The sequence below is a fragment of the Bemisia tabaci genome, chromosome 6 (assembly GCF_918797505.1).
Source record: "Bemisia tabaci chromosome 6, PGI_BMITA_v3".
NCBI lineage: Eukaryota > Metazoa > Arthropoda > Insecta > Hemiptera > Aleyrodidae > Bemisia > Bemisia tabaci.
The window spans coordinates 7,073,674-7,099,402 of NC_092798.1; the positions used below are offsets into that span (position 1 = coordinate 7,073,674).

The 25,729-nt window shown below is 41.2% G+C and overlaps 1 protein-coding gene across 1 annotated transcript in view; it reads right to left on the reverse strand.

The window, feature by feature from the left end:
- Window positions 1-25,729, reverse strand: part of LOC109034679 (uncharacterized) — a 57,582-nt gene that overhangs the window by 24,328 nt on the left and 7,525 nt on the right. The gene's annotated exons all lie outside the window — the stretch shown is intronic.

The following is a 25,729-nucleotide window of genomic DNA, read 5'->3' on the forward strand; positions in this document are numbered from 1 at the left end:
GGCAATCACATAACTCGTTTGCGGTGTCTGAAAATCTCCGCCTCTACGCCATTTTTTTAAAGGAGAACAAATTGATATTATTTCTTGAAGTTTTTGCAGACTTTTCTTCGCATTGAGAAGAAAAATCATGACAGTTTTAAAGAATTGCCGTTGAGTAGTTTTCCATTTTAAAAATAAAGTATGACAGGAAGTCTGCGACGTCGCAAACCGAGTTATGTGATTGCCGACTTTCACCGTCGATATCCCCATTTGAAGCTGTGGTAAACTATCAATTATTAAGGTGTCCGTTGCGAACACCCTGTTTATCGATCCTTTTCAATGAATTTAAATACCGGATCATTCGATACATCGCAAAGCACGCCACGTCACTGCCATTTTCTGCCAAATAATGCAGCGATTTTGATCAAAATATTCGGCAATTTGTTGGATAACTCGACGTTTGCTTACTTCCGCTATGGATTCACCTCAAGTCCACCGCGTCCATTCACTTCTCACCAGTGGCGAGGCGTGAATGATCGATTATCGATATTTCCCCACTTGAAGCTATGGTAAAGAATCGATTACCAAGGTGTTCGCTGCGAACACCCTGATAATCGATCTTTTTCATGGGTTTAAATGGCATAACAATCGATACATCGCAATTCACGCGACGCCACTGTTCTCACCAGTGGCGAGGCGTGAATGATCGATTATCGATATTTCCCCGCATTTGAAGCTATGGTAAAGAATCGATCAGTAAGGTGTTCTTTGCGAACATCCTGTAAATCGATTTTTTTTCATAGGTTTAAATGGCATAACAATCGATATATCGCAAAGCACGCCACGCCACTACTTTTCGCGTCACGCTCTCCGGATTACATTATGGCCTAGTTACACGATCAAATTCCCGTCAAATTCCCGTCAAATTCCGATCAAAATGATGACCAAGATGGCGGTCGAGAGTTATCTAGAGTGACGAGTAAAATTAATTAAAACAGCGTGTTGATTGAAATAAGCATGAAATAAGCATGAAATGGACGTATTTCTACCAAACAGACCTATGTGGAGGTGAGAAATATGGGGTGTGCTCGTTAGTTCTCTGGCCGTAAGAATAAATGAGAATAATGAAGCGCCAATGACGTCAGCGGCGACGATGGAGACTCCGATCCGCGGATCCGTGTCTTTAACTCATGAGCCCTGTCCACAACGCTCTCTTGCCATGCCCGCGGCTCATGAGTTCCGCATTCAGTTGGCACATATGTCTGTTTGATAGAATGTAAAATCCCGCTTTTCCAATTCTTCAAAAGGAATCACGCCCACTTTTACATTGCTTCTTATCCAGCTTCGACGAGCACACCCCATATTTCTCACCTCCACATAGGTCTGTTTGGTAGAAATACGTCCAAATAAGCACGGTTATGTGGAAATCAGATGAAGGATGAGCCCCACAGTTCCGTCATCTACCATCAAATTTTTGCAGGCCGCAGAAATTCGATGGTAGATGGTGCGCACCAGTCACCATTTCATCGGAATTTGACGGGGATTCGATCGTGTAACCAGGCCATTACACGGGCCGTGGACTGGCATTCGTGACGTAACGGTCATTCTCTTATCGAACTTTATCAATTTGGCGGCGAGAATTCTGCGAAAGCGTGGCGAAAACACGTTACTGATCCCCGGCCGTTCGAACGGACAACATAGACTTTTCCGCGTGAACATCAACTCTCCGCGCAGAACCTTGCCTAATCTTCCAACCACCCGACACGCTATCATCAGTGTGATTGTGACGTCACCCCACAAGCGTGACTTCCTCGTGGAGTGCTTTTTCTTATTTTTTTATTTCTTTTCGCGAGCGGAGAGGCCGATGTCCTGCCCCGCGCAATCGCCGTGACGTCACAACGAAAACAGGTGAACATTCCGGAACGAAACCCCGTTGCGTAACCTGTCAACGCTGGTTCATCGGTGACTAAGCGATGAATCGGCGAGACGTCAAAGGTCGGCCAGCGCGTCATCGGAAAAAAGAGACGCGACGAAAATATCGAATTTGCAGGCGTGGACGTTGGCTTCGGAGCGGGAAGAATCGTGCATTCCAGCCGATGCCCTTCGCGATGATACGCCCGCAAGCTCGAGTGACGCAACATCTTCGCACGTGAGTAGGAGAAGTTATCGCAGGGGAGCGGCACTGTTGATCCGCCGGTGTCATCACTGATGAAGCCTTAACACGCCACACCCACAATGTAAATGCCGACTCTCACGATGACGTCCTTCCATGTGTGAGGGACTTGCAATTTCTGTGAGATTTGGCGAGAAACACGATGGAGCCATTGGATTTCGCTGAAATCCAACACTGGAAAAAAAATCGCTTGGACCTAGAGTCCAGACTCTTGAAATCGATGACAAGAAAAGATACTCTTGATTTAATCAGATTTTTGCTTAAATCAAAGGGAAATCCACTTAAATTAAGAGGCTTGGTTCTCGATTTAAGCAAAAATCCGATGGAATCAAGAGTATTTTTTCTCGTCATTGATTTCAAGAGTCTGGATTCTAGATCCAAGCGACTTTTTTTCCAGTGAACTCCAAGCTCAAAAGAAGCCGTCAGGCCGTAACGGAGGTGATATTCCACGTTAGGTTGAGAGTCTACCTCTACGGAGCGGAATCGACGGTTTTTAGGAAGTGCAGTATATGCTATCATGGAGAAAATTTCACTTGACATTCATATCATATGCAACTTAATGTTAATATGTCCTGTACAAATACCCGAAATGGACCACCGAATAGAGTTAGAATAGGTCAGTTGCGCTGATCATAAAATCGTGTTTTGATGCTTACTTCTTGTAGATAAGCTAAAACTAATAAGATCTGTTCAAACTGCAACTTTCTACTTCAATATTATAATAGATATCACCCTTTGAAAAGTCGGGCTTTTGACGTCGACCGTGGTAGTGACACCCTTGGTTTCTTCCACCTTGCTTTCCTCGAAGTTTCACGTTGAGTAACCGATTCAAATGTGCGTCACACTGACTGATGAAAGCAAGGTGGAGGAAACCAAGAATTTCACTGCCGCGGTGGAGGACGTCAAATACCCGACTTTTCAAATTAAATACTTTTTTTTTAAATACGCTGATTTTCACTGAACTTAGGTCAACATTTATTTGCTGAGAGATCAAATTATGGAAATAGGCATTCAAAGGCTGGATAAAAAATGACAAGCCTTAAAAATGACCAGGAAGGATGAACAGCTGGAAGATCGGTGATATGTTATGAAGATTAGTACATGTGTCAGAAATTCCCAGACTTTTCCCGATCGGCGCAAAATCCATGACTTTCCCTGACTTTTCCGGTTTTCCAAATCGCCAGCAACCCTGCAATTCGCACCTTGCCTACACTGGAAAAACAAACACATTGGATCTGGAGTCCAGACTCTTGAAAACATTGACAAGAAAAAATACTCTAGATTCAATCAGATTTAAGCTTAAATCAAAAGAAAATCCGCTCAAATTAAGAGGCTTGGTTCTTGATTTAAGCAAAAATCCGATTGAATCAAGAGTATTTTTTCTTGTCGATGTTTTTAAGAGTCTGGACTCTAGATCCAATGTGTTTTTTTTCCAGTGTATACTAGCTCATTGGAAGGTCGAAAATTTGGAAACATCGCGATTGAATTACGTAGGGATACGGGGGGTCACGAACGTATTCTTTGCTAGTTTGGGCATCAAATTAACACCGATGGAAAGTATTTCATTAGTCTTGAAAAAATCGATCGGTAATTAGACCTAAAGATTCCATGTAAACAGTACACAGATGTTAGCTTATCATCTCGTAATCTCAGTGGGTATTATTTGTTTCCCTTTTTTCCCGGCGAGTGGAAAAAAATAGATGCATACGTTCGCTTAATCACTCGACTGCAAGACCACGATCCCAAGAAAAAATGACAAACACGATAAAAACTAAGGTTGCCGCCAGCGTTTGAAAAATACTCCAACACCGCGAGTGGAGACCCGGACGACCCCAAACCAACTGACAGCAGCGACACAGCGCATGCGCGTGCGCAAGTTTCTCGGAAAGTTCGAACCTTGACAGAAGGAGTTAACTTATCGTTGATTGCAGGGGCAGATAAGCTGTTTTCGCTTGTGGGTTTGGCGCCCGGAAACGATCGGGGGAGACGATGTTGTTCCGCGGGTTTCTTTTCTTCGTCCGAAAGTTCGCGAGCTTTTGCAGCGCACGTGGACAGAAAGTTTTGATTGCTTGGCAGAGGGAGAGCTTGCGGGAGGTCGTGCAACTGACAGGCTGTCACCGGCAGCTTCGCGGAGGGATCGAGACTTAATTTCAGACCCAGCGAAGGATCCAAAAAGGATCCAAGCTGGAAAAAGAGTGCGGGTGAACAGACCGAAGAAAATCCAGAGCGGACTCGATAATTGGACCGCGTTTAGCAGAAAGGAATCAAGCCACAGCAATTGTTGAATTTGACAGGGCAATTCGACTTCATACCGTCGCTTGGCTGACAAAAGGGCGTAACTACAATTTGAGATGAGCCCGAGAAAGCATTGAGTTTTATGAACAACAGGGCTCATCGTCGAGTGTAGTTACGCCCTTATGTCAGGGAGCCGACGATACAAGAGAACGTTGGAGCGAATTATTTTGAAATTTTTAAGGAATCTGGTTCGTACTTACAGAAAATTCTTTGAAGTTTGTACATAATGATAATCCGCACAAGCGTTTCCATGGAAAAATTAAATTGCCCATTTAAATTTGGCAACAGCTAATGTGGCTTGGTGCATTTCTGCTTAACGCGGTGGAATTTTGGCAGGATCATTTATTTGACAGCTTTAGGCATGTCAAGAAAGATCACTTTATGTTGGGAGTAACATACAGACTTTTATCGTGCGTTGCTTCATTTTTAGTGTATTTTCCGAAGAAAATACACTGAAAATATTTAATATTTCAAAGCTTATGCTATGCACTAAGAAGGAGGTACTATGCCAAAATTATCATAAAAATTGAAATGTAAACGTCAAAAACGGGAATGAACAAGTGGAAGCCCATGGAACGCTATGTTACTGATTGAGCTAAGGATAAGGTTATATTTATTTGCCTCTATTAAAGTGGACGTTACTCGTACCACACAGGGAGACGATTTCACTTAATTTTAAAACCAATCTTGAGCATTTCTTTTGGGGGGAAAAAAAATCACTTGAACGAAAAACACGAAAAACGCTACTACGAGAAAGTTGGTATCAGGTGCAGCAGGTGCAACAGGTGATAAAGGTTTACGGTTGGCAACGACCTTTTCTGATCCTACCTTATAGGATAAGAAAATCCTCCAGTGAAAGTTTCAGTCCGAGTTCAAAGCTCGTTTCAGCGATACAGCGTTGCAGAGTTTCCACTTTTCACCATTGAAAAATGTTAATATTTGGATGTTTTTATAGGTCGAAAAACAACTTGAACCGTGACCTTCTTCATTTGCTGAGGCACAGTAGCATCAACTGATCGATGATACTGCGCTTCAGAAAATAAAACTGTTCTTTTAACAGAGGAACTTCAAGGTATTTGCATTTTTCGATGGTGAAAATGTAAACTTTGCAGCGTTGTGCTGCTAAAGAGCTTTGAACTCAAGCTAAACTTTCACTGGAGGTGTGTCTCATCAATAGTTTCCGTTCAGGCCACATGATCGAAATGCCTGGGTTATCCTTAAAAGGGCACTTTCTTGATAAACTATTTTTGGATCCTAAGGGTCTCCGTGAGACGTCATGTCGATGCTCTCCCTGTAAAGCTACTCTACATTTCTGAAGGGGCCTTCCCTAAAAATTACGTGATTTTTTAGGGGGAGGGGGGGGGGGTTGAGAAGAACGTTACGCAATTTTCAGTGGCGTGGCGATGGCGTGTTTTGCGATATATCGATTGTTATGCCATTTAAACCTATGGAAAAGGATCGATAAACAGGGTGTTCGCAGCGAACACCTGGATAATTGATTCTTCACCATAGGTTTAAATGGCATAACAATCGATACATCGCAATTCACGCCACGCTACTGGCGAGTTTTTTTTTCACGCGTGGGAGGAAAGGGACCTCCGTCCCAAAAAAGTTAATAAGGGGAGGGGAGTTAAAAATGCCGAACAAGTGCGTTACGTAATTTAGGGACGGCTCCTTCTACAATCCTGCCGTGCTAAGGAAGAACGCCGTATGAACATTCGAGAGTTGCCAAATTTCCTTCGATAAAAGGTTTATTTTTGAGGAAAATTATGGTTATTTTTCCTTAAAAATTTCAGAAGTTTTAGATGAAATTACAAACAAAATTATCTAAGAAATTGATAGACAAATATTCAGAAATTTTCCAGAAAATTAGTGATTTGCCAGGGGAAATTTGGCAACGCCTGAAGGCTACGGCGTTTTTTCTTGGCACGACAGACTGCGCGAGTGCCTCTGCCTATGGATTGAGCGACTCTTGAATTTTCACTCCCACTTTCCTTTCCTTTCTCTTTTGGATCACGAACAGAATAGATGGCCGGAGATGACGGGTCACGTGACACGATCCGCCAATGAGAGAGGCGGGTTGCGGGTAGGAGGTGAGAGCGCGGGAACGAAAGGTCATCAGCTACGAAAAACATCTGGAGCTACCGCTACGGTCGCGGGTATGATATGAGATGCCGTTTATCGCGATGACTTGTTTCTCGTTAAAAGGTAAGTAGTGAGACATGAGTTCACTTGTCCTGGTGGAGTACTCTCATAAGAGGGGCTTGAAGGACAGGGCACTTTAGTGTAGTTTCTGCTATTTCGAGAAATACGTGTTTGAAGTTTCGAAATTACTTGGATTCTCTCTTGATTCAATCAGAATCTAGCTTAAATCATGAACCAAGCTTCTTAATTTGAGCGGATTTCCTTTTGATGTAAGCTTAAATCTGATTGAATCAAGAGTCCATTTTCTTGTCAATGTTTTCAAGACTCTGGACTCTAGATCCAATGTGTTTTTTTTCCAGAGCGCAAGGAAGGTACGTGGTTTGAGACTTTCACCGTTTGTTTGAATGGTTATACCACACCTTTTCCTCATGGATTCAGTAACACTTTTATCACACTTTACCTCGAACCGAATCAAAAACCCTTGATATTGCGTCAGAGAATGTCAGTTTTTCTGGACAGAGGGCTCCGTTCAACCAAAGAGGAGGCCCCTTCGGGACCAGTGGCGAGGTGTGGATGATCGATTTATCGATGTTGCCCCCTTTAATCCTATGGTAAAGAATCGATCACCAAGGTGTTGGTTGCGTACACCCTATTTATCGATCCTTTTCCATAGGTTTGAACGGCAGATCAATCGATACATCGCAAAGCACGGTTTGGGACAGCATCTTCTCGATCCCTTTCTCATCAATGAGTCTGGAAAGAGGAAGGTAGACAGGCGCGCTCGCGGCTACGGGACACTGGCGGATACTCAATTGGACGTATTTATGTCAAAAGGAACTATGTGCATAGGGTTCCTGCGCGACATAGTTCCTTTTAGCGCGAATGTGTCCAATTGATTGTGACCTTTACCGAGCTTCGATCGAATTCCAATTGAAAAACTGGTTGCCAGATAAACTCCGGGACATTGCTTGGCAGTTCATCATACAGAGTGCGATTCGCAGATGGGGGGCTAGGTACCCGGATCAAAAAGTGTGTGCGAGCGTTTTCGGAGGGTCTAACTCCGCAATGGATACACTGTAAAAAAAAACACATTGGATCTAGAGTCCAGACTCTTGAAAACATTGACAAGAAAAAATGCTCTTGATTCAATCGGATTTTTGCTTAAATCAAAAGGAAATCCGCTCGAATTAAGAGGCTTGGTTCTTGATTTAAGCTAAAATCCGATTGAATCAAGAGTATTTTTTCTTGTCGATGTTTTTAGGAGTCCGGACTCTGGATCCAATGTGTTTTTTTTTCCAATGTAAAAGACGTCACGGATTAAAAGGTACTGTAGGTATTGAATTTGATCATTTCAGTACCATTTTAAATATTATATGTGTATTGGGCACGTAGCATAACCAAAATAGGGTGTCTACCAGTTATAGAAAAAACCAAAATTGAGGACTTTCGGGGACTTTATTCCCGAAATGACAAAAGAAAGGGAGCTAGTTAGAGCTTTAATATGCGTATTTTTTACGACTAATTTTACAAGTCATGTTGAACCGATGAAAACATAGAAAAACCAAGCAAGACTACAGTTTTAGCGGCTCTGGTGCTTGCACTAGAGCTGCTATTCCGGACGGTCCCAGCTGGGGAGTATCAATAGATCGTATTCGATACATCAAACGGGTGAGATTGTATCGATATCGATTGGTTCAAAACATAAACATAGCCTCAAAAGTGAATTCAGAAATCTGAGAGAACGGATCTTTTGAAACAGATTTTTTATTCTTTTGAGTACCAAATGCCAATGCAAAGTAAAATTGTCAGGAAATTTCTCATTTTCAGCTTTTCCAGTTAAAATCCTTACAGTTTGGTTTGAGGTTATGTTCTATTGTTTTGAACCAAACGATACATCGAACCGTTATCGAATACGGTCTATGGACCATGTTACATTGGAGAGACCGCGCGTTGGTTGATGGGAATCGGCGCCATTTTCGACTATGTACCTTGTCATGGCTTTATTTTATTGCATATTGTTTTATTGTTAGCCAATGCTATGTTGTGTAGTGTATTTTTGGAATCATGGTGATACAGTCAATAATTCAAAACTTGTCTGTGCTTTAATCTCGTGATGGAAAAAATGTACTTTACGTTTAAAATTTGAAATTTTGAATTTTAAAGTTTTCGCAGTTTTTTGGAAGAATGCAGTGGTTGGAGCTTCCTAGGCATATTACTCGATATCAGCTGACAGCAAACAAAGGTTACCAAGGAAACCGTAAACGTTTAACAACTATCGTGGCCATCGGGGCGATTATTGAAATGACATCGACTCTATGTCGCCGCTTACGACAGGACATAGCCCTATCTTATCCGTGTAATATATCGCAATTCGATATTGTTTTGATTTTTAAATGGAGCAATTTATTCATAAAGTTCCGATTAGTTTTGGCGAACGGGCCCCTTAACCTACGTCACTAGGCCTTCTTGGAGGCCTTTTGGGGGCTCTAGGCCCCCTAGGTCCTCCCAAAGGGTTTGTGTGTCTAGGCCCTCATTCTTGACTACAACTACCGTCGCCAGAGCCGCTTTCCGACGCGAATGCGTTGGAGCTTACTGCTTGTTTTTATTCCTGGCTATACCGCGCCACCGCGGCTGGCGGGAAAATTTGAAAATGCCGGTGCTTAGGACGATTTTTGTCGTTTTTTGGGGACCTGAACAAGAAAATTGGAGACTTTCGGGGATAGCGGGGATACCATTCTAAAATCGGAGATAATCGGGGACATTGGGGACTTTTAGGGACCGGTAGACACTCTGCCGAAGAGGCGGAATTTTAAAAGTGGTGGGTCAACCGGACTAAATTTGAGGCGTTGGGTGCGCAGAGAAGGAGTTTGTCGGTTGCGGTGTTTCAGAATCTTCACTGGTAATTTATGTTTTTTTTTTGGAGGGAATACTATTGGGTTTATTTTCTGAAATATATCATTTTCAGTATTGTAAAATCACGAAAAATGTTCAGTAAAAGTTTCAACGAATTACATACATTTGCTTGAATCATAATGAATGAAGCGTTAGCGAGGATTTTGCAACACCCCAACCAAAAAATGCCCTTTCTGCACCCGCAGAGCTTCATTTGGACGTGTTTATGCTAAAAGAAACTATGTCTCGCGCAAAGCCTATGCACATAGTTCATTTTAGCATAAATGTGTTTATGTGTCCATTATGCAATGGGTCAGTAAATCATGAACAAATTTTGACTTGCAGGTACATTGCACTGAAAAAAAATTCTCGGCGTTTTTACCAAGGTCAGTTGGTACCTTTACCATCTCACTTTTTTACCAATTATTGGTAATTTTACCAAGACAGACTGGTAAACTTACCTAAAAACCGGTATTTTTACTGTTTTTGTCAAGTAAGAATACCACTTTTATTGGTAATCAATTCCCGGTAACTTTGCCATTTTATCTCGGTAATTCTACCATAGTTGATAAAAAATATTGGCGTTTTTACCAAGGTCCAGTAAAATTACCGAGAAAGTTCAAAAATTTTACCGAGTTTCTCGGTAAAATTACCAATTCCATAAATGGTAATTTTACCAAGAAAAAACCGGGATCAAATAGAACCCTGAATTCTTGGTAATTTTACCCTTTTCTTAGTAAATACACCGAGATTTTTTTTTCAGTGTGCCCTGAAGCTAATACTGCCGTGCTGAGGAAGAACGCCGTATGAACCTTCAGACGTTGCCATATTTCCTTCAGGAAAAAGCGAATTTACTGAGAAAATTGTGAACACTTTTCCTCAATTTTTTCAGTCAATTTTGTTCAAAATTTAATCTGAGATACCTGAAAATTTCAAGGGAAAATACGCATAACTTTCCTCGAAAATACATGCTTTATTCGGGGAACTTTGGCAACTCTCGGATGTCCATACGGCGTTTTTCCTTGGCACGGCAGGATGGGCGCGTCGAACACGATGCTCGAATTAAAAACGTGAAGAAGTAAATCCGAAACCGAGAAACACGCCGTTCAAGAACGCAGCTTTTCCGCAAATTTAAAACGCCCCGGTTTAGCGCCGAACCGAATGATATCATCCGGAGCCAATCAGAAAAGCGAGCACGGGTTTCTACGACTTCCGTCAAATGTCTCCCTACTCCTCGTACATGAAAACAATAGTAAATCGAAACTCTACCTTCAGAAGTAAAGAATCGAACCTCATTCATGTTATCTTGTTAGTAAACAAGCAACAATTCCACGGTGAATTAATTTTTTTTAACAATCATCAATGGAAAATGAGAGGACACAGCGATTTGAATGCCGCGGTACTCTGCCGTGTTAAGAAAGAACGCCGTATGAACATTCGAGAGTTGCCAAATTTCCTCGAATAAAACATGTATTTTTGACGAAATTTAAGCATATTTTTCCTTGAAAATTTCAGATATTTTAGATTGAATTGCGAACTAAATAGCCTGAAAAATTGGAAGACAAATATTTACAACTTCCCCGATAAATTCGTATATTATCAGAGGAAAAATGGCAACGCCTGGAGGTTCATACGGCACGGTTAGCACGGTAGTACTTAACCGTCATCATTTTCCCGCCTCGTGTTCGCGTTTGAAATTTCTTCGAGTCTTTGGACTTCTTAGAAGCGGATGTTTCCGGCATTTCGGCTCCAAAAATACACAATATGGACGTATTTCTACCAGACGGAACTATGTGCATTAAAACATGAGCCCTGAGATTCATAACAATACATGCATAACAGGGCTCACGTCATAATGCACATAGTTCCGTTTGGCAGAAGTACATCCATATAACTCCACGAAATCTACTCATCTGGTACTTTTAGAAATTATTGAATAAAAACACGAGGTTTGCTGCCCGATTGAATCCGCTTCTGTCAAGCGGGCGAAAGTCCAAAAACTCGTGAGCCTTGACTTCCGTTGATCAGTTGGACTGCATTTTGCAATTTAGAACTATAAATTCGGGCTCTTCTGGAAAATCACTTATGTGCATAGGAAAACTAATGGCACATACGTTGTTTTTGAACCGGGCTAGAATTTATAGTTCCAAATTGCGAAATGTAATCCAGTTGATCATGCAAGACGCTAGGGCTCATGAGTTGCACTTACGCCCGTCGAACGGAAACCGATTCAATTAGGAACTGCAACATCTGGCTCAATTAGAAACAACGCATGTACCATCAGTTTCCCGATGCGTGTAAAAGTTTATACACTTGAGCCTAAAATCGCAGTTCCAAATTGCAAAATGTGGTCCAATCATTCCACATCTGACACTTTTAGTTTCCTGAACTACTGCATCGTCGCACAGTGGATCGAGTCAATCACAGAGGACGGACAAACAATTTTTGACAAAAACTGCGAATTTTAAAGTTCATTGCGTCAAATTTTGAAGTTCAAGGGGTGCTACTGAAAGGAAATTTTACGAGAAAACCAATGGAACCACTTTCAGCACCTCCAAGTTCGGCATAAACGGAGTTATGAGCGTTTAAAGTTTCCAAATTTTGTCCGACCTCTCCTATTGACTCGGTCCACTGTGCGTCGGAGAGGAATTTTCATTAGGGGTTGACGACGGATCGCGCGATAAGATAGTTCAAATAATATGCGTTATTTAAAAAAGGCATGTGAAGTGAAGAAAACAAGGGTAAAAATTTTCCTGAAAATGCTTCCGAAAATCCTGAACGGATCACAAAATACAAGGGGAAGAGGATAAAAGTACTATACTCAAAGAGAAAGAAACCAGACACCCACACCGATCAATAAGTACGCGCATATTTGCGAAGCAGTTTCATCAGAGCAATCTTCAATCGTTTGGAAGATGCACTAATTGATGACAATGTCAACTACGCTTCTCATCGTCTTGCGCCATGAAACTCCTTCCGGTTTGTTGAACGAGAATTAGTGGCGTAGCGCGCTTTGCGATATGTCGATTGATCTGCCATTCATTCCTATAGAAAAGGATCGATAAACAGGAGGTTCGCAATGAATGATTTAGCAATTTACCATAACTTCAAATGGGAAAAATCGATTATCGATCTTACACTCCTTACAACTGATAGGTGCGATGCATTACAATCGTGTATTTGCCTTCGAAATATATACTACCCATTCTGCCGTGCTAAGGAAGAACGCCGTATGAACATTCAAGAGTTGCCAAATTTTATCCGATAAAATTTTTATTTTCGGGAAAGTTATCAACATTTTCCTTTGAAATTTTTACACTATTTGGATCAAATTACGAACGAAATTCTCTGAAAAATCGGAAGAAAAATGTTTATAAAAATTCCCATAAATTCACGTCGTGTTGCTCACGTCGCCATTAAAGCCCCGCCATAAATAAGACAAACAAAACCGACACAACATGGAGATAGAGTGAGAGAAAGGTCTCGCTTCGATGACGGCGCAGAGATACAACTATTCGTGCTAGGTGGATGTCCGTGTTGTATCTGCAAAATTGAAGGCGCGATGGCGCGAGGTGTGAACTCGCAATGCTCCGCTTTATGCTGTCAATGAGGTATCCCTTGGATTCGAGAGGAGAGGTAAAAAAAAGGTTCGGTTACATCTCTCCTATCTTCGGCTGTTTTGCTAACGTAGCCCTTAAGAAGCACCACTAAAAATAAGACAGACGGAACCCGTCGCGCGTTGATGACGGCGCAAGGATACAACTATTCGTGCTTGATGGATGTCCGTGTTGCATCTGCAAAATTGAAGGCGCTACGGCGCGAGACGTGAGCTTCCGATGCTCCGTGCCAATGCACTGTCGCTCTGATTCGGGAGAAAACTTATGAGAACCAGACCCAAAAACGTCTCTCCTATCTTCGGTTGTGTTGATCTTTAATTTTGTACTTTTTTTCAATTTGATGTCTTCTTTTTTTTTAAGATGTATTTGTAGACCTTCATCTCAGGTCGGATTTACCAGCCCCATAGAACCTGAGAAGTACGTTTTTTAGCAATCCTTGGGTCAATTTGATCCGGCTTGGGCATCTAAGGGTTACATCTCATTATTTGTCTCGCCCATAAAATTTCAGCAGCTACACCATTGCTCATAACTGAACTAAGTAAACTATTGGTTCATACTGCCGTGCAAAGGAAAAACGCCGTATGAACCTTCAGGCGTTGCCAAATTTCCTTTGATAAAACACGAATTTCCTGGTAAATGTGTGAATATTTTCCTCCCAATTTTTCAGAAAATTTTGTTCGGAATTTTAGCTTAAGTTCCTGAGAATTTCAAGGAGAAAATTCCATAACTTTCCTCAAAAATAAACATTTTATCAAAGGGGATTTGGCAACTCTCGAATGTTTGTACGGCGTTCTTCCTTAACACGGCAGGATAGAGCATTGCACACAAAAAGACTATTGGACTAACTTTATAATGGGACAGTGAAAATTTTGGATCAAACGAAATTGGGTAAAATGTCTGGCCACCGTTTCCGGTTTCACGTCCGGATCTCGAATTCCGATCACCACGGTCCCTAACCACATGCCGCAATCAGACGCTGAATTTAGCAGCTGAATGTGGAAGTCAACAGTCATCGCCCAACGGCTGAAATTTAGCAAATTCGAGTTATTTTCAACCAGATGTGTATTAAATCTACTCGAATAGTTCAGACAAATTCAAAATTGGTCCGATGGTTGCTGAATTTTGCGCGTCACGCGCAAAATTCAGGCATCGGGCCGATGACTTCCGCATTCAAGCCACATTCAGCTCCCACATTCAGCGTAGAGTACCTATATTGAGAGAGTATGGCCACTGGGGTTACCACCTCTGATTGGCTAAGCCATCTTAGGCTAAATGGAGCCCTTAGGACCCAAAAATGGCGGACGCCATAAATTAATGTAATGCAAAATGACTCAAAATGTAGTTTTCTTTGCTTATCGTAACGAGAAATTTACTCAAATGCACTCTTGCGACTTCTTTACATATTTTTAAGACTAATCGTGTGCAATTTTTGAGAAAAATTATCTTGAATGTAGTAAGGTTGGCAGCAAGTACGGTTGGTGGTAACCGTCAAAAGTTGGCAATGACCCCCCTCCCATCCACAAAAACCAAAACAAAGCACCGCCATTTTTGGGTCCTAAGCCTCTCCATGGGACCCAGTGGCCATACTCTCTCAATATAGGTACTCTAACTTCCACATTCAAGCCACATTCAGCTCCCACATTCAGCGTGTGATTGCGGTGTAACGTAACTACTCCACCGATCATCGGAACATGCTGGCTGCCAGCCCATGCCGTTGTCATCGACGAGAATTCTCGATCGGCGACGCCGCGATCATGTTCGGCCGTTCGGCTTTGGGTCGGGAAGGAAAAAATGAAGCTGGCTCAAATGAATGACAATAACCTTTTCCCCCGGACGAGGCAAAGGAGAGCTCGATTTCCGAGAAAGCCCGCTCCCGATCGCGAGGTTATCGAAGAGCTACGACCTCTGTCGATAGACACGCTCCCCCCTGCCAATTTCACTCCACTCACCGCTCGACACTCGCTACGTGGTCCGAGACGCCGTGTCCAACGGGGAACAACGTACATCGGCCCCCGCTAGACCCCCTCCCCCACCACCACCACCCTCCATTCCGCGGTTACCTACGGCGGGAAAGTGTGTTCGGAAGTACCTAGAGTCCCTTTATACTGAGAGTCAAGACAATACGAATCCATTTCTGATTGGTTAACCGGATTTTAGGCCTCCACAGTGTCACAAACGGGAATAAAGATTACATTTTCACCAATTGCAAAGATTATAATCTGGAATGGACCGAGGAATTTCGGGTTCGACAAGGAACAAACGGAATGAGAGGAGGAACGGAGAAAGGAATTTAAGAATGAGCCGATCAAAGATTACGAAAAACGTTCAATTTCTGTAATCTTTATTTCCGTTTGTGACTCCATGCGCAGGGGTGTTGTCTTGACTCTCAGTATAAAGGGACTCTAGAAGTACCTACAGGCCGTTAAAAAAAAAAGCGTTACGCCGTAAATCGGATTTTTCTACTGCTTCCCTCCCCTTCTTCGTGACACGCGCCTGACCACTGGTCTAAAACCCCCTGAAATGTACCGCGTTAAGCAGAAAGCAACCAAGCAACACCAAATACTGCTAAATTTATCTGGACAAATTGATTTTTTACATGATTTGACTTTGCGGATTTTTGTCCCAATTTCAGTGAATTTTCTGCATAGTGCGAAGCAAATTCCTTTAAATTTTCAAAGGAATCCATAAAAACGTTCTCTTGTAATTAATTTTGGCAATAGCTTATGTGGCTTGATTCCTCTCTGCTAAACGCGATCCAAATAATTATGTAATCTATGATTGACCCTCCCCTCAAATTGGCATTTTGTAATGAATTTGGATGAAAAATTGCCAACTGGCGTCCATTTTTCGTGTATAATGTTCATGCAATCGGCGCTGTTGATTTCCTCTACCCCACCTGTAACATAGACGCAGGACCCCCCTCAGCCCCTCACCCCAATTCCTAAGCTTTATTGAAATCCCAAATGAAATTGTTCAACTCATAGTTGGCGGTAATGGTTTTTGCGTGGAAATTTGTTTAGTAGTGCCCGGATACTAAAGAAACTGGATGGTTCAGACTTGTAACGGCTTAGGGAAAGAGACCGTATGACCTGTTTCTATCAAAAAGGAATACCCCCCCCCCCCCCCACTTTCGGAAGGAAAGCTGCTCATTGTATAGTTGGGCTTAAATGATATCTTCTTTCAGTACCCGGAAAACTTAAAGAAATTGTCAGAAAATTTGTGTTGAAAATCGAAAAAGTCACTTTCCACAAAAAGTTATTGTTCATTGGTGGTTTGCGTAGACTTGGCGTTGAGGAACGAAAAACGCTTTAATGTTTTTTTCTGAGCTCTGAAGAAAAATTCCATTTTTCACAAGAGGGTCCGGAGGGAAATTCGAGATAACCTCAGGTTTTTGTTGGAAAGTTTTACCTTGGGAGTCGGGGGACCTTCCCCAGAAGCTCAGGAAAAATCTGAAAATTATAATGGAACTCAATACTCAGGAATTCTAGGTATCATGAATGACAGGGTGCAGAAAGTCCTACGGAGAAAAATCGATGCAATCTCAGCCTCAAAATTTCCTCACTCCGTAAAAAGATCAAAATTACGCATTGAGTAAAACATGGCAAAATTATATAATTCGCTCCCTTAATTTTCCTTAATATCGAAATTTTTCCGGAAAAATTTCCTCACACCATGGCAAAAATGAGTTTGCGTTGGGGACACAAAACGGGAAGGTAACTTTTTTGTGTTCCACTCATGCCGGTTTAGGACTGAGATGCAATCAGCGTGTGATGCTGCCCTATAAAGGCAGGTAAAGGACGCAGAAAAGTTAACTAACGCAAATGGAGGGGTTTGAGGGATAAGACGCAGAGGTGCAGAGTTGCTTCTTCAGAGGAATACACTTTTGAAGTTTGAAAATTACTCTGAGCTCAAGGCGAAGAGACAATTGGACTGCATTTTGCAATTTGGAACTACAGATTCTGGCTCATCTGAAAAAACACTTATGCGCGTAGGAAAACCAATGGCACATACGTTGTTTTTAAACCGGGCCAGAATTTATAGTTCCAAATTGCAAAATGCAGTCCAATTCAAGCTCACATTTTGATACTTAAAAATCGGTTTCTACCGGTGCATTTTTCGCAGAACATATTCCAACACTAATTTTAGTTGAAATCATTAACATCCCAATTTTTTCAACTAAATTGACCTACTCGCCTTTGCGTCTCCGACGCAAACCGTTTTTTTCCGTCACGCTCACAAATTTCTTCCCGCCACTTTCAGCCTTTTCTGCACCCCTGTAAGGCGGAACAACTGTCAGAGCTGCTTATTGTTTACCGGGTTCATATCTTATCCAACGGATGATGCACATTAAGCAACCAAATTAGATGAGAGAGAACGGCGCTCTATTTCCCAATCCAAGAATTCAACGGTTGATTGTTGAAGCATTTCTGGCTGGTTAAAACTGGTTCAAAAGCAGCCGACGGTTTCCACAACGAACTTTTCCGTAGCAGAAAAGCATGGGTGCTGCCTTCGCATACGATGACTCCGTTTTCTTCTAAAATTGTATAGTGAACCCAGCATTTTAGACAAAATTGATATCTTGATTCTTTAAGTGAACTCCAAGCATATCGTCACCTTCCAGGCAAAGTATCACAAGCGCCATGCGACGTTTAAAAATTTCCGCCGCCATTTTATTTCTTTACTGAGAAATTGTTGGTTGAATCTGTTTGGAAATTCCACTAAATTTTATCGGCAGCACAAAGAAAATTCAGTGAAATTTTCGGACAGCTTCGTTGAACAATTTCTCTGTAAAAAAAAAATGGCGGCGGAAATTTTTAAACGTCGCATGGCGCTTGTGATACTTTGCCTGGAAGGTGACGATATGTCGACTTATTTATGATACAAGAAACTATATGGTGTACACAAACCTCGGGCACACAGTTCGTTTTAGCATAAACACGTCCATATTAATCTTAATCTGTGGAAATAAAGATATCTTAAATGGATTTTTCATTAAAGATCTCACGCGGTTGTCTTTCCTCTCAGTTGATTTTTAAAGTAGACTCACATTCGCCAAGATATCTGGTCACGAAACTGGCTAAGAATCGGGTTCGTAAACAACTTCGAATCTTAGGAAACATGCCTCATAAAAAGCTCGGTGTATAATTTTGGATAGGTAATCGTAATCTCTAGGCGTGATACCACTATTCGACCACGTAAGAGCTTATGTTGCCTACACTAAAAACTGAAGGCAAACTGACAATGACGTAAAGTCACCGCTCCACGTTCGGCTGAGTCTATTCTCACTTTCCCCTCGACCAATCGTGCCATCTGAGGGAAATACCACCATTCGACCACGAGAGAGCTCGTATTGCCTACCCTAGAAACTGAAGGAAAACCAGATTGTAAGCTAAAGTCATCGCTCCGCGTTCGGTTCAGTCTATTCCCGATCGCTTCCTCGACGGATCGTGACTTCTGAGGGTGATACCACTATTCGGTCACGTATGAACTCGCATTGCCTACTTTGAAAATTGAAGGCAAACTAACAATGAGCTAGAGTCACCGCTTGCGTTTCGAGAAGTCTGTTTCTGGTGGGCCCTCTTCTGTATGTACTTGTACGGTGGGGTATTCCATACCTCTGGACCTCGCGGTGGGTAGAGTGAAGATAGGGAATTATTTATTTAGTGAAGACCAGGCACCAGCACCTCCTTCATGATCTATAGTTACGACTATGCTGCCCTCGTGTGGGAAATGTTAGCACCGCAAATTGCCAAATCATGAATATAATTTACTAAAATTACTATTTTTCTTTTTCTCAAAAAGTCGTACATCGATTCTCATTAATCGATTTTCTCCTTGATGTCCCTCAACTGAAGGTGTAACGATATCAAGTTTCCCGACATTACGGTCCTTTTTTCCGTGCTTTGGAAAATCACAGACATTAACAGTGCGTAGTTAATGTGAGCGTCATGTTTGTGCTTTTTTACGAGAGTTAATTATCACCAAATTACAGGGATTTTAGTGTTTTACTTTCTCACAAATTACAGGGTTGCCATAATTTCTTCATCTTTAAATCCCCTGACTTTTCCTCGACTATTTTTGCTTTCCCCTGACTCCAAATTTTTCCGCATTCCCGGACTTTCCCTGAAACTCGAATAAAACTTCCTTTTAATTTTTCCCCTTTAAAATACACTAATTTTGCTAAGCGCAAAACGCATTGAATTTCCTGACTTTTTGCGTGTATTCCCTGACTTTCCCGGTCTTCCAGGTCGCCAGCAACCCTGAAATTATACTCTTTTCAATGTCTGTTCTACGCATGTCAGCATATCACTACTTACAGGTCTTCTTGGTTGAATTCATCTCTCAGAACGATCACATACTTACTTAAAAGTAATCGACGGAAACTTCTTCGATTCTATTCCGTTTCGAGTTGTGACAGTTCTGTCACATCCCGTGTTGACTGGGTGCAATCAATAACTCCTAGATCTGTGTCATCAAAGTCTCCACCAAGTCTCATTTCTTTTCTCTTTTTCCGTTCGCTGTTGTTTATCTGGTCTCGATATTCAACAAGGAGCTTGCATCCAACCTCCGAAGGCCACCCGTCGGTTCAAAACATTTCACTGAATATCGGTGCTATTAGGTCACTAAAACCGATATCAGGGGCTGTTTCGACGAATATTAGGTGTTGCTGATTTTACTCTAACTTCTGCCCTCATTTCCTGCAAGTTTTTTTTTTTTTTTTTTCGGCGCGAATCTGAGGATTGTGGGATAAGATGATGAAGCCATCAAAAACTGAGCAAGTTAAGGGGCTTCAACGCAATGGGAGAAACATCAATACACGGAAACTTTTTTGGGTTGAATAAGTTCAATTGAGGTGCTTGGAGGACAAGACGCATGCGTGCAGTTTTTGAAAAAATTGACATATTAATGATTTCAAGTAAAACATAATGCACATGCATATGCACTTAATGCATATTCTGTGAAGAATTTGCTCCCAAATTCCAATTTCTAAGCATCAAAAAGTCAGTTTGAACTTTCTTCTCGCCGTAAGGATCCATGTAATTTCGAAACTTCAAACACGTATTTCTCGGAAAGGCAAAATTGCACTTATGCACTGGAAAAAAAAAAAACACATTGGATCTAGGGTCCAGACTCTTGAAAACATTGACAAGAAAAAGGACGCTTGATTCAATCAGATTTAAGCGTAAATCAAAAGGAAATCCGCTCAAATTAAGAGGCTTGGTTCTTGATTTAAGCGTAAATCTGATTGAATCAAGAGTATTTTTTCTTGTCGATGTTTTTAAGTGTTTGGACTCTAGATCCAATGTGTTTTTTTTTTCAGTGTGCACCTTGTCCGCCGAGCCCCTCAATTCTGCCTAAGCAAAATTTTACTTCTTACCCTACGTAGTGGTCCATTCTCCACAACCAGCTAATTAAGTCACAAACAACAATTGTGAGTCTCAACCATACTCACGTGCACCCATTAGTCCGTCAATCATTTTTTTAAACCGTTCAATTTTTTGCCTCTTCACTACAAACGATAAATCAAAGCTAGCTTTTTCGCGAGCAAAAAATGAATCAATGGAAATATTTCAATAGTTCGGTTGATAACAATATTCTGGTCGGTACACGTGCAAAATTCACAATCTCACCAATAAACAAAATTCTCGTGATCAGGCCAGAAACAGCCGATTAAAAAATCTCTCCTCCCTTTAATTTAATCAATTGTGGATTCCTCGGTATCATCACGGTTGAAAGGAAAATTTGAAGTTATCCTTGTATTCGATAGTGGCAGTGCTCTAGATCATCGTTGCCATTCTTCGGTTCAAATTCACAAAATTTAAATTACTTTCCATTGGTATAGTGTAAAATTTATTATTGAATTGGCGGCACCTATCTAGATAGCACGTACACGGTCAGTAAATAGTGTCACGACATTTAATTAATAATAATTTTGGCTTATCAGAACATGGCTCTAAAATGAATCTCTGATTGTTTTTGTGTCCCCCTACCTTATTCTGTTTTTGTACCAGGACTAGTCCAGGATTAAAGGTAATCCCAAGCTCTTAGTCAAGGGAGAATTTGCACACAAAAATTTTATTGCTTCATCTGAGAGTGCATCGTGAGCTAAAAAATCATAGTTTTTCTGTTTGGTGATTTTTCGAAATTTCCCCCGAGTAACAGCTACTAGCTCTGTAACTAAAACATCTTGCGTCTAACTTGTCACTAAATGCGTCGTGATACATAGGCAAAAAGTCAATTTGGCCCCTAAAAATCGACCCTAATGCGCCACATGGCTCCTGAAACTCCAATGTGAGTTTCGAACACCGACTTAATGTTAAAACTTTAAATAAATTGCTGGTGCACAAAACGCATTCCATCAAAGCTGCGTTAGGTTCGAATTGCAAGAGAGAGCGAAATTTCCCCCGCATAAAAAGTTCATTCCATGGAAAAGTAGCCTTCACTTCGCATTTGCATCACTCACGTCGTTTAGCTGATTATTGAAATTGATATTAATGCATTAGACGAAGAAAACAAATAAATGGAACATCGAGCTATCGTATCGATGGAAGCGGGTTGTTGCAATGGACAAAGAAATTTAGAAATAGACGCCCACCAGGGGGCTGATTATTGAAATTGATATACAAATCGATAGACAAAGACGACAAGAGGTGGGATCCTATTGGTGGAAGCGAGTGGTTGAAATGTACAAAGGGTAATAGACTAACGAAGGGCAACCCACAAGACACCGTATAGTTAGTCCATAATTTTCTCCCTTAGTCTACAGGAGCCACCCATTTCAACCAATAGGATCGCTCCATACTCTCTATGTCTGCTTTATCTATCGCTTTATCCATTAATTTCAACAATCACCTCGCTGCTGAGATTCCAAACTAAGCCCTTTATTTTCTTCCTTGGTATATTAAAACGACTCGTTTCAACCGATAGGATCACTCCATTTTTCTTTATCTTCTTAGTCTGTAGTCTGTAGCTTTGTTTATCAATTTAAATGATAGGGTTCTATACAGTGTAGTACGGATTTCACTTTGAGATTTGCATCAATACATACTGACCGCCAGGTCGAGGAACTTTTTTTTTCGTTTTACACTGTCAAATTTCGCAGCGTCTCAATCATTGTCCTTGGAAACGAGCCCTTATCGTGCTGGTATTTAGGTTGCATTTTTGCCGTTTAATTGTAAACGAAGAGGAAAACATGAATTGATTGTGAGACAGAGCGATGCCGCGCCGCATCATGTCAAAGTTATCCATTTTTCGTTGCTGCGTCGCGACGCTAGTCTGAATGACGGTCAGTTAGGTCACCCATTACGTCCGTGATTGGCTATGTAACAATGCTCAATTGCTGAAATATGCATTCATGTAACGGACTGACTTTGAAATATGCGCCAGCTTTCCCATAGTTGCCAGCGATGATGCAGACTGAGAAAAAAAGTTCGGTCCAGATGGAACAACCTTCTGTTTCGGTTCGGGTGCCCTGCAAGTGGCATTTTTACAACGAAAAAATCGGGATATTTCGAAATAAAGTTGCAATTCTTTTACAATTTTTTGGCGATAAAATCACTGGGGTCATTAACGTCTGAGCAATTATCCTCAATCTTGTGGCAATTCTATCTCAATTTATCACGATGTTTTGTTCGATAATGTTGCGATAAATTAGCAATGAAATCGAGATTCTAGTGCTAATTTATGCGCTGAAATTTCAATTTATCGCAACTTCTTATCCGATAATATTGCAATAAATCGGCGTCGATACAATCGCGATACATTCTGCTTTCGAATGGCAACTTATATCGCGATCATTGCAACTAGGGCATATGACCCATGTTTTCGGTCCTATAGGAACTTCAATCCAAGCTCAATATACTGCTGGTTACAGTTAATTAGAAGTATTTAAATCCAAAGGAAATATATCCATTCTGACTTGGGCCCTGAGAGACATGATAAAACGTGCAGGCTTATGTCACAATGGATATAGTTCCTTTTGATTTAAATACATCCAAATGAAGAAGAACCTATGTTTTGCCTATCAACGATTCGTACCAAAGACATAAAGACGGAGTGCTCGTATCTAAAAGCACGGGGAAAAAGTGAAGCCTGGTTTGGCGCTGGGTGCTTGTGTGAGTGTGTAAATGAGCGCGGGAATCCATGGCGGCAAACGGAAATTTGATTTGAACTTGTCCTCTTGATTTTTCCACATTTCTTCTTCGAAACGTATTTTAAATGCCTAAAACGAATATATTAAGAAAGTTGGGACTGCGTCCTATTATAATACACCTACTTTTGCTCGGTAACAGGCAGTAATCTCAGATAAAGTTAGTTTTTCTTCTGCTCATGGTGGTTCTGCAGGTTCAAACAGGCCGTTACAGTTCTAGATGACCGTTACTCCCAAATGAAATTAATCGGTCGACGACGGACCAAAGCTAACCTAAAGCTAAAAAAATATGAGTGGGTAAGTGAATTTGGGCAAAAATCAACCTAGAATACTTTGTTTCCGCAATTTTATTTAGTTCCCGCCCTACATTTGAATTTCAAACTTGTCCCGATTTCGCCGCCAATCCTCTAGCCAATAGTAGAGGTGGTTGAAAAGAAGCTTCATTTTTTGCTTTTAGCCCTCCGTCTTTATGTCTTTGATTCGTACCTACTGATAAAAGTTGGATACAGCAGTTCGAAAAGCAAAAGTTTGTTAAACAAGGTAATCTCTGTCAAACGGATTGCTCAACACCTCACTGGGGAAAAAAACGCATTGGATCTAGAGTCCAGACTCTTGAAAACATTGGCAAGAAAAAATACTCTTGATTCAATCGGATTTTTGCTTGAATCAAAACGAAATCCGCTTAGATTAAGAGGCTTGGTTCTTGATTTAAGCTAGATTCTGATTGAATCAAGAGTACTTTTTCTTGTCGATGTTTTTAAGAGTCTGGAATCTAAATCCAATGTGTTTTTTTTTTTTCTTCCAGTGCTTGGTCATCTTTCATCATGAGGCGAATGTCAGTGCTGACCTCCGAAAATTTTTACACTATCCTGCGGGCTGATTATTAAAATTGATAGGCAAGGCGATAGACAAAGAAGACAAAAAAGAAATAAAGCGATCCTATTGGTGAAAGCGGGAGGTTGCAATAGACAAAAGAGGTGAATAATAGACAAACTAACAAGAACCCACGAGCGACCCTATGGTTAGTCTATCATTTTCTCTCTTAGTCTGTATCAACCACCCGATTCAACCAATAGGATCGCTCCATATTCCCTATGTCTTCTTTCTCTGTTGCTTTGTCTATCAATTGCACTAATCAGCCCGCAGCGACCCGATCCCGATCATTAAAACTATGTCGGCCTGACAAAACAAGACCTACCCCTATTTTAACCATGAAGTATATCGCATGTTTTAAACTTTCAATGATCGGCACACTGGAAAAAAAAAACACATTGGATCTAGAGTCCAGACTCTTGAAAACATTGACAAGAAAAAATACTCTTGATTCAATTGGATTTTTGCTTGAATTAAAACGAAATCCGCTTAAATTAAGAGGCTTGGTTCTTGATTTAAGCTAGATTCTGATTGAATCAAGAGTACTTTTTCTTGTCGATGTTGTTAAGAGTCTGGACTCTAGATCCCATGTGTTTTTTTTTCCAGTGCAGTTAAGACAGCAATACGGGGTCGGTAAAAGTATATCGTCTCTGATATGAGTACCTATACCAGGCAACGGTGCAATGCATCTCTAATCGGCAAAGCCAGCTGTCTCGAGCTATTTTCGTCCTCTAACTGTCAAGCTTTTACCTTTTTTCGGTCAACTTTTTCTATTCGGTTGTGCCAAAGGTTCACTACTCTATCAATAGTCGAGTTACAGATAAATTTTTGTCCCCGTACGTAATTATGTCTTCGTTATCGTCGCTCCGACTTTTTCTCATTTCCCCGCGCGCGCGAGTTTCCTCGGTGTGGCGCCGTCAGCGAACGCTCCAAGTTCCCTCTTTCCCGATCGTTTCATAACAATTAGAATCATTTTAGACGTGAAGTCACTCTCAACCGATAAACTTTGACAAATTCCTAACCTTGTGTGTATTTACATACAAATTCGTGGCCGCAATTAGTCTGCTGCCGCGCTAAGGGAAAACGCCGTATCGACTTTCGTCAGTCGACTTTCCTTTGATCAAACACGAATTTTCAAGAAAACTTGGGAAGATTTTCCTTTTAATTTTGTGAAGTATTTTCCTCGTATTTAGATCATATTATCTGAAAATTTCGAGAGAAAATATCCACAATTTCCTCACAAGTAAACATTTTATTGGAGGAAATTTGGCAACTCTCGAATGTTCATACGGAGTTTTTCCATAATATAGCAGTATGAACTGGTACCGTTCGGAAAAATGTTCCTGCCGCGCTACGGAAAAACGCCGTATCAACTTTCGTCAGTTGACTTTCCTTTGATCAAATACGAATTTTCAAGGAAATTTGGGAATATTTTCCTTTCAACTTTTTAAAGTATTTTCCTCGTAATTAGATCTATATCATCTGAAAATTTCAAGAGAAAATATCCACAACTCTCCTCAAAAATAAACATTTTATTGGAGGAAATTTGGCAACTCTCGAATGTTTACACGGAGTTTTTCCATAGTATAGCAGTATGAACTGGTA